The sequence below is a fragment of the Triticum dicoccoides genome, chromosome 2A (assembly GCF_002162155.2).
Source record: "Triticum dicoccoides isolate Atlit2015 ecotype Zavitan chromosome 2A, WEW_v2.0, whole genome shotgun sequence".
NCBI classification, from domain to species: domain Eukaryota; kingdom Viridiplantae; phylum Streptophyta; class Magnoliopsida; order Poales; family Poaceae; genus Triticum; species Triticum dicoccoides.
In genome coordinates, this window is record NC_041382.1 from 503,119,440 (window position 1) to 503,130,974 (window position 11,535).

The following is an 11,535-nucleotide window of genomic DNA, read 5'->3' on the forward strand; positions in this document are numbered from 1 at the left end:
GAGCTATGTGGCGGCGAGGCGGGCCGGGAGGGCCTGCCCTGGGCCCGGACGGGCCGGCGAAGTGGGGCGCGCGGGCAACGAGTGGGGAGGCGACATGTGGCGGCGCGGGATCCTGTCCGGCGGCGGGCGGGCGCGTCCGGCCGCGCGGAAGTGAGGGGAGCTAGGGTTAGGGGTGGTTTGATCCGGGATTTTCGGGGGGAGTTGCCTTTTTATAGGTAGGGGGAGCTAGGAGGCTCCAAATTGAGCACGGTTTGCGGCCATGCGATCGTGATCGAATGACCGAGATGATGGAGGGGGTTTTGGTGGGTTTTGGGCCACTTTGGAGAGGTGTTGGGCTGCAACACACACGAGGCCTTTTCGGTTCCTCAGTTAACCGTTGGAGTATCAAACGAAGTCCAAATGGCACGAAACTTGACAGGCGGTCTACCGGTAGTGAACCAAGGCCGCATGACAAGTCTCGGTCCAATCCGAAAACGTTTAACATCCACACACGAAAAGTGGTAAAAGGGGACCACGGAGGACATAGGAGCGCCGGAATGCAAAACGGACAACGGGGAAAATGCTCGGATGCATGAGACGAACACGTATGCAAATGCGATGCACATGATGATATGATATGAGATGCATGACAAAGACAAAAGCAACATGAAGACAAAAACCCGACAAGGAGGAAATATCATAACTTAGTGCCGAAAATGACAAGAGTTGGAATACAAATATGGCAGGTTACATACGGGGTGTTACATGGGACCTCGACTTCAGTCGGATCTGTGGCACTCTTAGGCTACAGGGGCTCTTCATTGAAGGGATATTCTTGAACTGAAGGTGCGTGAATATGCTCCAGGAACACATTACTGGGAATGGCTTCTCTCTTGGAGCCTATGTTTGCTAAATCATATGTTGCTTGATTTTTCAGTCGGGGTATATGATGGAGCTCTAACCCCTCAAACTTCTTTTCCCACTTCCTCACCGCGTTGCAGTAACCAGTCATGGCTGGACTTCTGATGTCCCACTCCTTCATCACTTGATTGACTACCAAATCTGAGTCGCCATAGACCATGAGGCGACGGATGCCGAGTGAGATGGCCATACGCAACCCATTCAGGAGTGCTTCATATTCTGCTTCGTTATTGGAGGAATCAAAGTGAATCTAGAGGACATATCTGAGCTTGTCTCCTCGGGGGGATACCAGTACCACCCCAGCACCGGAACCATTCAGCATCTTGGAACCATCAAAGAACATGGTCCAGTGCTCCGAGTGAACTTGAGTCGGCAGTTGTTGTTCAATCCACTCGGCGAAGAAATCTGCTATTGCTTGGGATTTAATAGCTTTCTTTGCCTCGAACTTGATATCTAAGGGAAGGAGTTCAATCGCCCACTTTGCCACTCGACCAGTTGCATCTCTATTGTTCAGAATCTCTGATAATGGAGCGTCGCTGATGACTGTAATGGAGTGATCAGAGAAGTAATGTGCAACCTTCTTCGTGGTCATATAGATCTCATAAACAAGCTTCTGATAATGTGGATATCTTTGCTTTGATGGAGTCAAAACTTCAGAGACATAGTATACTGGGCGCTGAACTTTGTAAGCTTTTCCTTCTTCTTCCCGCTCAACCATAAGTATTGTACTGACGACTTGTCCAGTAGCTGCAATGTAAAGCAGTAAAGGCTCTTTGCTGATTGGAGCAGCAAGCACCGGCTGGGTGGAAAGCAAGGCTTTAAGCTCTACAAATGTTGCATCAGCTTCAGGAGTCCACTCGAACTTATCTGACTTCTTCACCAGTCGGTAAAGAGGAAGTGTCTTTTCACCGAGGCGAGAAACGAATCGACTTAGGGCGGCCAAACAACTAGTAAGCTTCTGGACATCATGCACACGCACAGGGTGTTTCATCCGGATTATGGCACCCACTTTCTCTGGGTTAGCATCGATCCCTCGTTCGGAAACGAGAAAACTGAGTAATTTTTCGCCTGGAACTCCAAACGTGCACTTTGATGGATTAAGCTTGATATTATACTTTCTGAGGTTGGCAAAGGTTTCAGCAAGGTCAGCGAGTAGGTCGGAACCTTTACGTGACTTGACCACAATGTCATCCATGTATGCTTCCACATTCCGACTGATCTGAGTGAGCAAGCACTTCTGAATCATCCGCATGAATGTGGCTCCAGCGTTCTTCAAACCGAATGGCATAGTGACATAACAGAAGCACCCAAATAGGGTGATGAAAACTGATTTTATCTCATCGGGTCCGTACAGACGGATCTGATGATGCCCAGAATAAGCGTCCAAAATGGACAAACGCTCACACCCCGTAGTCGAGTCGACTATTTGGTCGATGTGAGGAAGAGGAAAGTGATCTTTCGGGCTGGCCCGGTTGATATGTTTGAAGTCGATGCACATGCGAAGTGAGTAGTCCTTCTTTGGGACCATGACAACATTAGCTAACCACTCGGAGTGGTAAATCTCTCGGATAAACTCAGCTGCCAGAAGCCAAGCCACTTCTTCACCGATTGCCTTCCACTTCTTTGACTGGTTTCACTTTTGGGTCGACTCGCATACGATGCTCAGCCAGTCCCCTGGGAACATGTGGCATGTCAGAAGGTTTCCATGCAAAGATGTCCCAGTTCTCATGGAGGAACTGGATGAGCGCTTCTTCCTATTTGGAGCCGAGTGTTGTCGAAATGTGAGTCGGAGCAGCATTGCGATCCGTCGGGTGAATGTGAATTGACTTTGTTTTGCCAGACGACTGGAATGCTGAATCCGTGGTAGGCTTCTTAGCTCGCAACAAATCACTCAGATCTGCATATTTTTTATATTCCTGCAATTCCACTACTGCCATCTGTGCATCGGCAATCTTTGAGCCTTTCTGGAAGCACTCTTCTGCCTTCTTTCAATTGCCAGTGATAGTGATCACCCCTTTGGGACCAGGCATCTTTAATTTGAGGTACACATAACATGGTCGAGCCATAAAACGTGCATAAGCTGGCCTGCCCAAAATAGCATGATAAGCACTTTGGAAATCTACAACTTCAAATGTCAACCTTTCTTTGCGGTAACTCTTGGAATCACCGAACACTACATCAAGGGCGATCTGGCCGAGTGATGTAGCCTTCTTGCCAGGAATAACTCCACAGAAACTCATATTGCTTTCACTGAGTCTGGACATCGGAATGCCCATTCCTTTCAATGTCTCTGCATACAGTATATTCAGGCCACTGCCACCATCCATCAGAACCTTAGTCAACTGAGTACCTTCGACTACTGGGTCGACCACCAGCGCTTGCCTCCCAGGGGTGGCTATGTGCGCTCGGTGATCGGACTGGTCGAATGTGATGGCAGTCTGAGACCACTTCAAATAACTGGGTGTCACCGGAGCAACCATGTTCACTTCTCTGTTGATGGCTTTCAGTCGACTTTTACTCTCAACATTAGTGAAAATCATCAGAGTGGAATTGACGTGGGGGTAACCATCATCGTCCTCTTCCCCATCCTCAACTTTGTCTGTTTCCTTCTTCTTTTCCTTGGGATGTTTTTCTCGGAATTACTGGATTAGGAGTCGACACTGTCGAGTGGTATGCTTTGGCTAGATGAAATTACCCTCTTCATCTTTCTTGGTGTGAATGTGGCATGGTAAATCCAGCACATCATTTCCATCCTGATCTTTTACTTTCTTGGGGTTCCATGGTCCTTTGGGTTTCCCCTTGAACTTCCCCTGAGTCACGGCTAAGGCTTCACCAGGAGCGGCTGGCTCGGCTTTGCACTTCTGCTTCCAACTGGAGTTTCCTCCTCCGGTTTCGTGGGCCACTGTTTTGTGCTTGCCACTCCGGAGTCGGTCTTCTTCTTCACCATTAGCGTACTTGATGGCAATCTTCATCATCCGAGTCAGAGTCATATCTCCTATCCGTCCGAATTTCAGATTCAACTCCCGATACTTAATGCCTTCTTTGAAGGCACAAATTGCTTGGTGATCTGACACATTCTCCACTGTGTGGTGCAACGTGATCCATCTCTGGATATAATCCCTCAAAGTTTCATTCGGTTTCTGAATGCAACACTGTAATTCTGTCAACCCTGTTGGCCGCTTGCAAGTGCCTTCAAATGTTCTGACAAATACTCGAGCAAGATCTTCCCAAGTATAAATACTACCAGGAGCTAACTGATTCAGCCACACCCTGGCCGAGCCCTCTAGCATCAAAGGAAGGTGCTTCATGGCCATTTCATCATTGCCGCCACTGATCTGTACAGCCACTCGGTGATCTTCAAGCCAAGTGTCAGGCTTGGACTCACTAGTGAACTTACTGACTCCAGTCGCCAACCTGAAGTTGGGAGGAATCACCGCAGCCATGATGGCTCTGCTGAAGCACTCTGGGCCTGAGACATGCACTCTGCTGCTAGTTGGAAAATCAATAGATCTCGCATCAAAGCCCGGTTCCCTGGGGTCGACTGGAATCCTTCGCCCACCACTGTGAGGGCGTCTGTCATCCTGCTGCCGAGGCATGTATGATCCACTCCTTGGGGGGCATGGGCCCTCGACGACAATCATCGTGATTGAGTCGGTGATCATACTGCTCATGGTTTCTGTACTGATCTCGTCGGTCTCCACGTCCCTCACGCCTCGGGGGTGATCTTGGGCTATGAGCCGACTGGACTGTGTCTGCAACCACGAATCTGCTGTGAATCCTATTCCACGACTGAGATACTACTGTATTCTGCTCTCCCGCGGCTCGGAGCAAAGCCCGGATCTGCACCAAACCTCGACCAGCTTCTGACTGGGAAGGTTGAATTGACTCTGCTATTCGGGCCGCAACTACGAGATTCTGGATTGGAGTTTGGTATACCTGAGTCGGAGGCGGAAAAAGTTGACGTCGACTCGATTCGGGAGCATGCTGCCGAGCACGCTCGTCGAGTGCGCGCTGGAGGTTCTCTAGTCGAGTGCGCTCAGCCAAGTTGGCCAGGCACACCTCCTCCAAGGCCTGGGCCTCAGGGGTTTCTCCAACAATAGGAGTGTGAAGCGCATCCATGTTCCGGTGGCGAAGTTCCTCCCTCCTCTGTGAAGAGAAGGGTTCGGGTCGGTACTCTTCGTGGACACACGACCCGCCACCATCGCCTCTGTCCTCATGGGTGAAGCCAGGAGGACTACGTGGTCCATTGACCATCAAAACTTCTGCCGCGGGGTCGCTGCTATCGCACTCGGATGCCATCTCTATGGAGCCAGTCGAACAGGCCATAGAGAGTTTCGCTGGGCTCGATTGCCGTGACCTGGGGGTGGCTGATTGGCGAGCCACCGCGTGCCTCACCCACCCCTAAAGCCCTGACCGACCGGAACGTTTGCCCCGGCGGGCTGCATGGGAGGGAGGTCGGCACGGGAGTAGACCGATACTGAGTCGACTGCTGCCGTAGAAGGACGCCATGGACGCACGCGCGAAAGTGCGTTGCCCCGCGGACGGGGAGCTCCTCGACATCGAGTGGCGCTTCCTGGAGCCAAGCGGAGTCGTCGGCCATGAATACAAGCGCACTGAGACGGATCTCGTGGCCCTTGGCCAAACCTCCGCCTGAAACCATGTTGATGGGGATCAGAAAAATCACAACTTCTCCAACAAGTCGCTAAGACACCTGCCCCACGGTGGGCGCCAACTGTCGTGGTTCTAAGTCTGGCAGTAGAATGGGGGGTAGGAATGTACAGGCAAGATCCTAGCTATGGAGGAGTTGTACACGCGAGTTTTACGAGTTCAGGCCCTTCTCGGAGGAAGTAACAGCCCTACGTCTCGGAGCCCGGAGGCAGTCGACTGGATTATATGAGTGTGTGTTACAGAGGGTGCGAACCCTTGTCCTTGAGGAGGGGGTGGCTTATATAGAGTTTGCCAGACCCGTCCCGCCCTCAGTTATAAAGGGTTTAAGGTACATAAAGATGGAGATGTTACTGGTAATGCCTGCAATAAAGATACACAATGACCATTAAAGCTATGACTTAATTCCCGACCGTTGCAGAGTGGAGTGGCTCTAGATCTTCTGGTAGTCGAGTGATTATCTATAAGGTCGAGTGTCTTCAAGATTGTCGAGTGGAACATAACTTCATGGTCGAGTGGATGATGATTTTTCTTCGAATGCTCCTGGTTCCTTTAGAGATGTCCTTGGGGAGGGTATCTTGGACAGATCCATGACCCTACCCTAGGTACATAGCTTCATCACTGCCGGAGGGGGAATCGATCAAGGAGGGCTTCTACATGAACACCATAGCCTCTCCGATGAAGCGTGAGTAGTTTACCACAGACCTTCGGGTCCATAGTTATTAGATAGATGGCTTCTTATCTCTCTTTGATTCTCAATACAAAGTTTTCCTCGATGTTCTTGGAGCTCTATTCGATGTAATACTCTTTTGCGGTGTGTTTGCCGAGATCCGATGAATTGTGGGTTTATGAACAAGATTATCTATGAATATTATTTGGTTCTTCTCTGAATTCTTATATGCATGATTTGATATCTTTGCAAGTCTCTTCGAATTATCGGTTTAGTTTGGCCTACTAGATTGATCTTTCTTGCAATGGGAGAAGTGCTTAGCTTTGGGTTCAATCTTGTGGTGTCCTTTCCCAATGACAGTAGGGGCAGCAAGGCACGTATTGTATTGTTGCCATCGAGGATAAAAAGATGGGGTTTATATCATATTGTTTGAGTTTATCCCTCTACATCATGTCATCTTGCTTAATGCGTTACTCTGTTCTTATGAACTTAATACTCTAGATGCATGCTGGATAGTGGTCGATGTGTGGAGTAATAGTAGTAGATGTAGAATCGTTTCGATCTACTTGACACGGACGTGATGCCTATATTCATGATCATTTCCTTAGATATCCTCATAACTATGTGCTTTTCTATCAATTGCTCGGCAATAATTTATTCACCCACCGTAATACATGCTATCTTGAGAGAAGCCACTAGTGAAACCTATGGCCCCCGGGTCTCTTTCTTATTATATTGCATCTCTTTTATTTACATCACATCTCGTTTACTATTTTGCAATCTTTACTTTCCAATCTATACAACAAAAATACCAAAAATATTTACTTTACTATCTTTATTAGATCTCACTTTTGTGAGTGACCGTGAAGGGATTGACAACCCCTTTATCGCGTTGGTTGCAAGGTTCTTGATTGTTTGTGCAGGTACTAGGTGACTTGTGCGTTATCTCCTACTGGATTGATACCTTGGTTCTCAAAACTGAGGGAAATACTTACGCTACTTTGCTGCATCACCCTTTCCTCTTCAAGGGAAAACCAACGCATGCTCAAGAGGTATCACTCCTCTCTGGCATCGTCGTCCATATCGTCGATGTCTTCAGAGGTGTAGTCGAGCATGTCGGTTAGATCATCGACAGTGGCTATGAAGTTGGTGGTGGGTGGGAAGAAAAATTCCCTATCTTCGGCCCCTTGTCCGAGTTGGGCGTAATTCGGAAGTTGTTCCTCTGTGATGGCGAGGGATCGCATTTATTCTAAAGCCTTGTTTAAGAGAGAGGTTTGGATGGGGACAGAACTTCCCGGGCCGAGCTTGCATGATGCGAACTTCGAGGGTTCGGAGACAGTGTTCGGAGAAGAGTCCGGCCTAGAGATAACCGCCGGTGACACTATTCTCTCTGGTTCTCCAGTGTTGAGCTCTATGGCCGCAGGGAGTCCGGCGGGCTCTAGACTCCCGTCTTCGGACCTGGTGACACGCTCCGAATCTAAGGCCGGAGCGGTGGCTGGAGCCGCGAATCCTTGGAAGATCAAGTCTCCTCAGATATCAGCGACATAGTTCAAATTTCCAAGACTGATACGGTGACCAGGGCGTAGCTGTCGATCTGCTCTAGGTGGTCAGCCGAGTAGGCACGCAGTGCGAAGTCGCCGAATACGAATATCTGACCGGGGAGAAAAATCTCCTTCCCGACAGCATTGTTGTAGATGATCGATGGAGCCATCGAGCCTTTCGACGACGACACAGTAGGGCTCTCAATGAAAGCACCAATGTCGGTGTCAAAACCGGCGGATCTCGGGTAGGGGGTCCTGAACTGTGTGTCTAAGGAGCGAGGGTAACAGGAGGCAGGGAACACGATGTTTACCTAGGTTCGCGCCCTCTTGATGGAGGTAATACCCTACGTCCTGCTTGATTGATTTTGATGAGTACAGGGGTTACAAGAGTTGATCTCCTGATACGTCTCCGTCGTATCTACTTTTCCAAACACTTTTGCCCTTGTTTTAGACTCTAACTTGTATGATTTGAATGGAACTAACCCGGACTGACGCTGTTTTCAGCAGAATTGCCATGGTGTTGTTTTATGTGCAGAAAACAAATATTCTCGGAATGACCAGAAACTCCACGGAACATCTTAGAAAAAATAATAAAAAATCCTCGCCAAAGATGAAGACCAGGGGGGCCACACCCTTCTCACGAGGGTGGGGGGCGCCCCCTCCCCCCCTAAGGCGCGCCCCCTACCTCGTGGGCCCCCTGGATGCCCTCCGACGCCAACTCCAACTCTATATATTTGCTTTCGGAGAGAGAAAAATCAGAGAGAAGAAATCATCGTGTTTTACGATATGGAACCGCCGCCAAGCCCTAAAGCCTCTTGGGAGGGCTGATCTGGAGTCCGTTCGGGGCTTCGGAGAGGGGGATTCGTCGCTGTCGTCATCATCAACCATCCTCCATCACCAATTTCATGATGCTCACCGTCGTGCGTGAGTAATTCCATCGTAGGCTTGCTGGACGGTGATGGGTTGGATGAGATTTATCATGTAATCGAGTTAGTTTTGTTAGGGTTTGATCCCTAGTATCCATTATGTTCTGAGATTGATGTTGCTATGACTTTGCTATGCTTAATGCTTGTCACTAGGGCCCGAGTGCATGATTTCAGATCTGAACCTATTATGTTTTCATGAATATATGTGAGTTCTTGATCCTATCTTGCAAGTCTATAGTCACCTACTATGTGTTATGATCCGGCAACCCCGAAGTGACAATAATCGGGACCACTCCCGGTGATGACCTTAGTTTGAGGAGTTCATGTATTCACTATGTGCTAATGCTTTGTTCCGGTTCTCTATTAAAAGGAGGCCTTAATATCCCTTAGTTTCCAATAGGACCCCGCTGCCACGGGAGGGTAGGACAAAAGATATCATGCAATTTCTTTTCCATAAGCACGTATGACTATATACGGAATACATGCCTACGTTACATTGATGAATTGGAGCTAGTTCTGTGTCACCCTATGTTATGACTGTTACATGATGAACCGCATCCGGCATAATTATCCATCACTGATCCGGTGCCTATGAGTTTTCCATATACTGGTTTACGCTTATTTACTTTCCCGCTGCTACTGTTACAATCACTACAAAATACCAAAAACATTACTTTTACTGTCTTTACTTTTGTTGCTGCTACCACCACTATCATATTACTTTGCTACTAAACACTTTGCTGCAGATACTAAGTTTCCAGGTGTGGTTGAATTGACAACTCAGTTGCTAATACTTGAGAATATTCTTTGGCTCCCCTTGTGTCGAATCAATAAATTTGGGTTGAATACTCTACCCTCGAAAGCTGTTGCGATCCCCTATACTTGTGGGTTATCAAGACTAATTTCTGGTGCCGTAGCCGGGGAGCATAGCTCTATTCTTTGAGTCACTTGGGATTTATATCTGCTGGACAGTATGAAGAACTTGAGAGATCCAAAAACCGAGATCTATCCCTCAACTGCGAGGGGAGGTAAGGAACTGCCATCTAGCTCTGCACTTGATTCACCTTCTGTTATGAGTAAGGTTGCGACACCTACACCTGCTTCTGCTATTCATTCTGATATGTCGCATGTTATTGACGATGCCACTTCTGCTATGCATGATACTTATGATGAAACTACTTCTATGCCTGATACTACTGTGCCCCTTGGTGAATTTCTTGATGAACAAATTGCTAGGGCTAGAGAAAAAGAAATTATTGAATCTGAATACGATGATGATAGTGATGATGAAAATATGCCTGTTATCCCTGAGGGCTATCTTTTTGATATGGAATCTTCTTCCGCTATTTTAGCTTGCAAAGATAGATATGAGCTTAAGAGGTTATTGGTTAAATGGAACAAAGAATCACTTAGAGATAAAATGAAACCCGACCCTGCTTTTGCTACTTCACCTATATGTGTTCCTGATAAGGATTATGAATTCTCTGTTGATCCTGATATAATTACTTTGGTTGAATCTGATCTGTTTTATGGCTATGAATCTGAAACTGTTGTGGCACATCTTACTAAGTTAAATGATATAGCTGCCCTGTTTACTAATGATGAGAGATCGCGTTACTTTTATATACTGAAAATATTTCCATTCTCATTAAAGGGTGATGCTAAGATATGGTTTAATTCTCTTGATCCTGGTTGTGTGCGTAGTCCCCAGGATATGATTTATTACTTCTCTGCTAAATATTTCCCTCCTCATATGAAACAAGCTGCTTTGAGGGAAATATACAACTTCGTGCTTGATGAAATGAATAGTAAGAAAAATGATTATGCTGTTAGAGTGGCTACTAGAACTGGTAGAATGACTCAGGAACCTTTGTATCCTGAAGCACTCAATTTCAGGCTTAGGTCTAGACTTGGGTTTCTTCCCGGGAGCAGCAACTTGCTTGCTATTCTTCTTGAAGTTCCGCTTCTTCCCTTTACCCTTTTTCTTGAAAAGTAGTCTTGTTAACCATCAACAGTTGATGCTCCTTCTTAATTTCTACCTCCGCAGCCTTTAGCATCGCGAAGAGCTCGGGAATTGTCTTTTCCATCCCTTGCATGTTATAGTTCATCATGAAGCCTTTATAGCTTGGTGGCAGTGATTGAAGAACTCTGTCAATGACACTATCATCAGGAAGATTAACTCCCAGCTAAGTCAAGTGGTTATTGTACCCAAACATTCTGAATATGTGTTCACTGACAGAACTATTTTCCTCCATTTTGCAGTTGTAGAACTTGTTGGAGACTTCATATCTCTCAACTCGGGCATTTGCTTGAAATATTAACTTCAACTCCTAGAACATCTCATATGCTCCATGACGTTCAAAACGTCTTTAAAGTCCCGATTCTAAGACATAAAGCATGGCACACTGAACTATCGAGTAATCTTAAGCTTTAGTCTGCCAGATGTTCATAACGTCCGGAGTTGCTCCTGCAGCAGGTCTTGCACCTAGCGGTGCTTCCAGTATGTAATTCTTCTGTGCAGCAATGAGGATAATCCTCAAGTCACGGACCCAGTCCGTATAGTTGCTACCATCATCTTTCAACTTAGCTTTCTCTAGGAACGCATTAAAATTCAAGGGAACGGTAGCACGGGCTATTGATCTACAACAACATAGATATGCAAGAAAACTATCAGGACTAAGTTTTAAGTTCAATTAATCATATTACTAAAGAACTCCCACTTAGATAGACATCCCTCTAGTCATCTAAATAATCACGTGATCCATATCAACTAAACCATGTCCGATCATCACATGAGATGGAGTAGTTTTCAATGGGAACATCTCTATGTTGA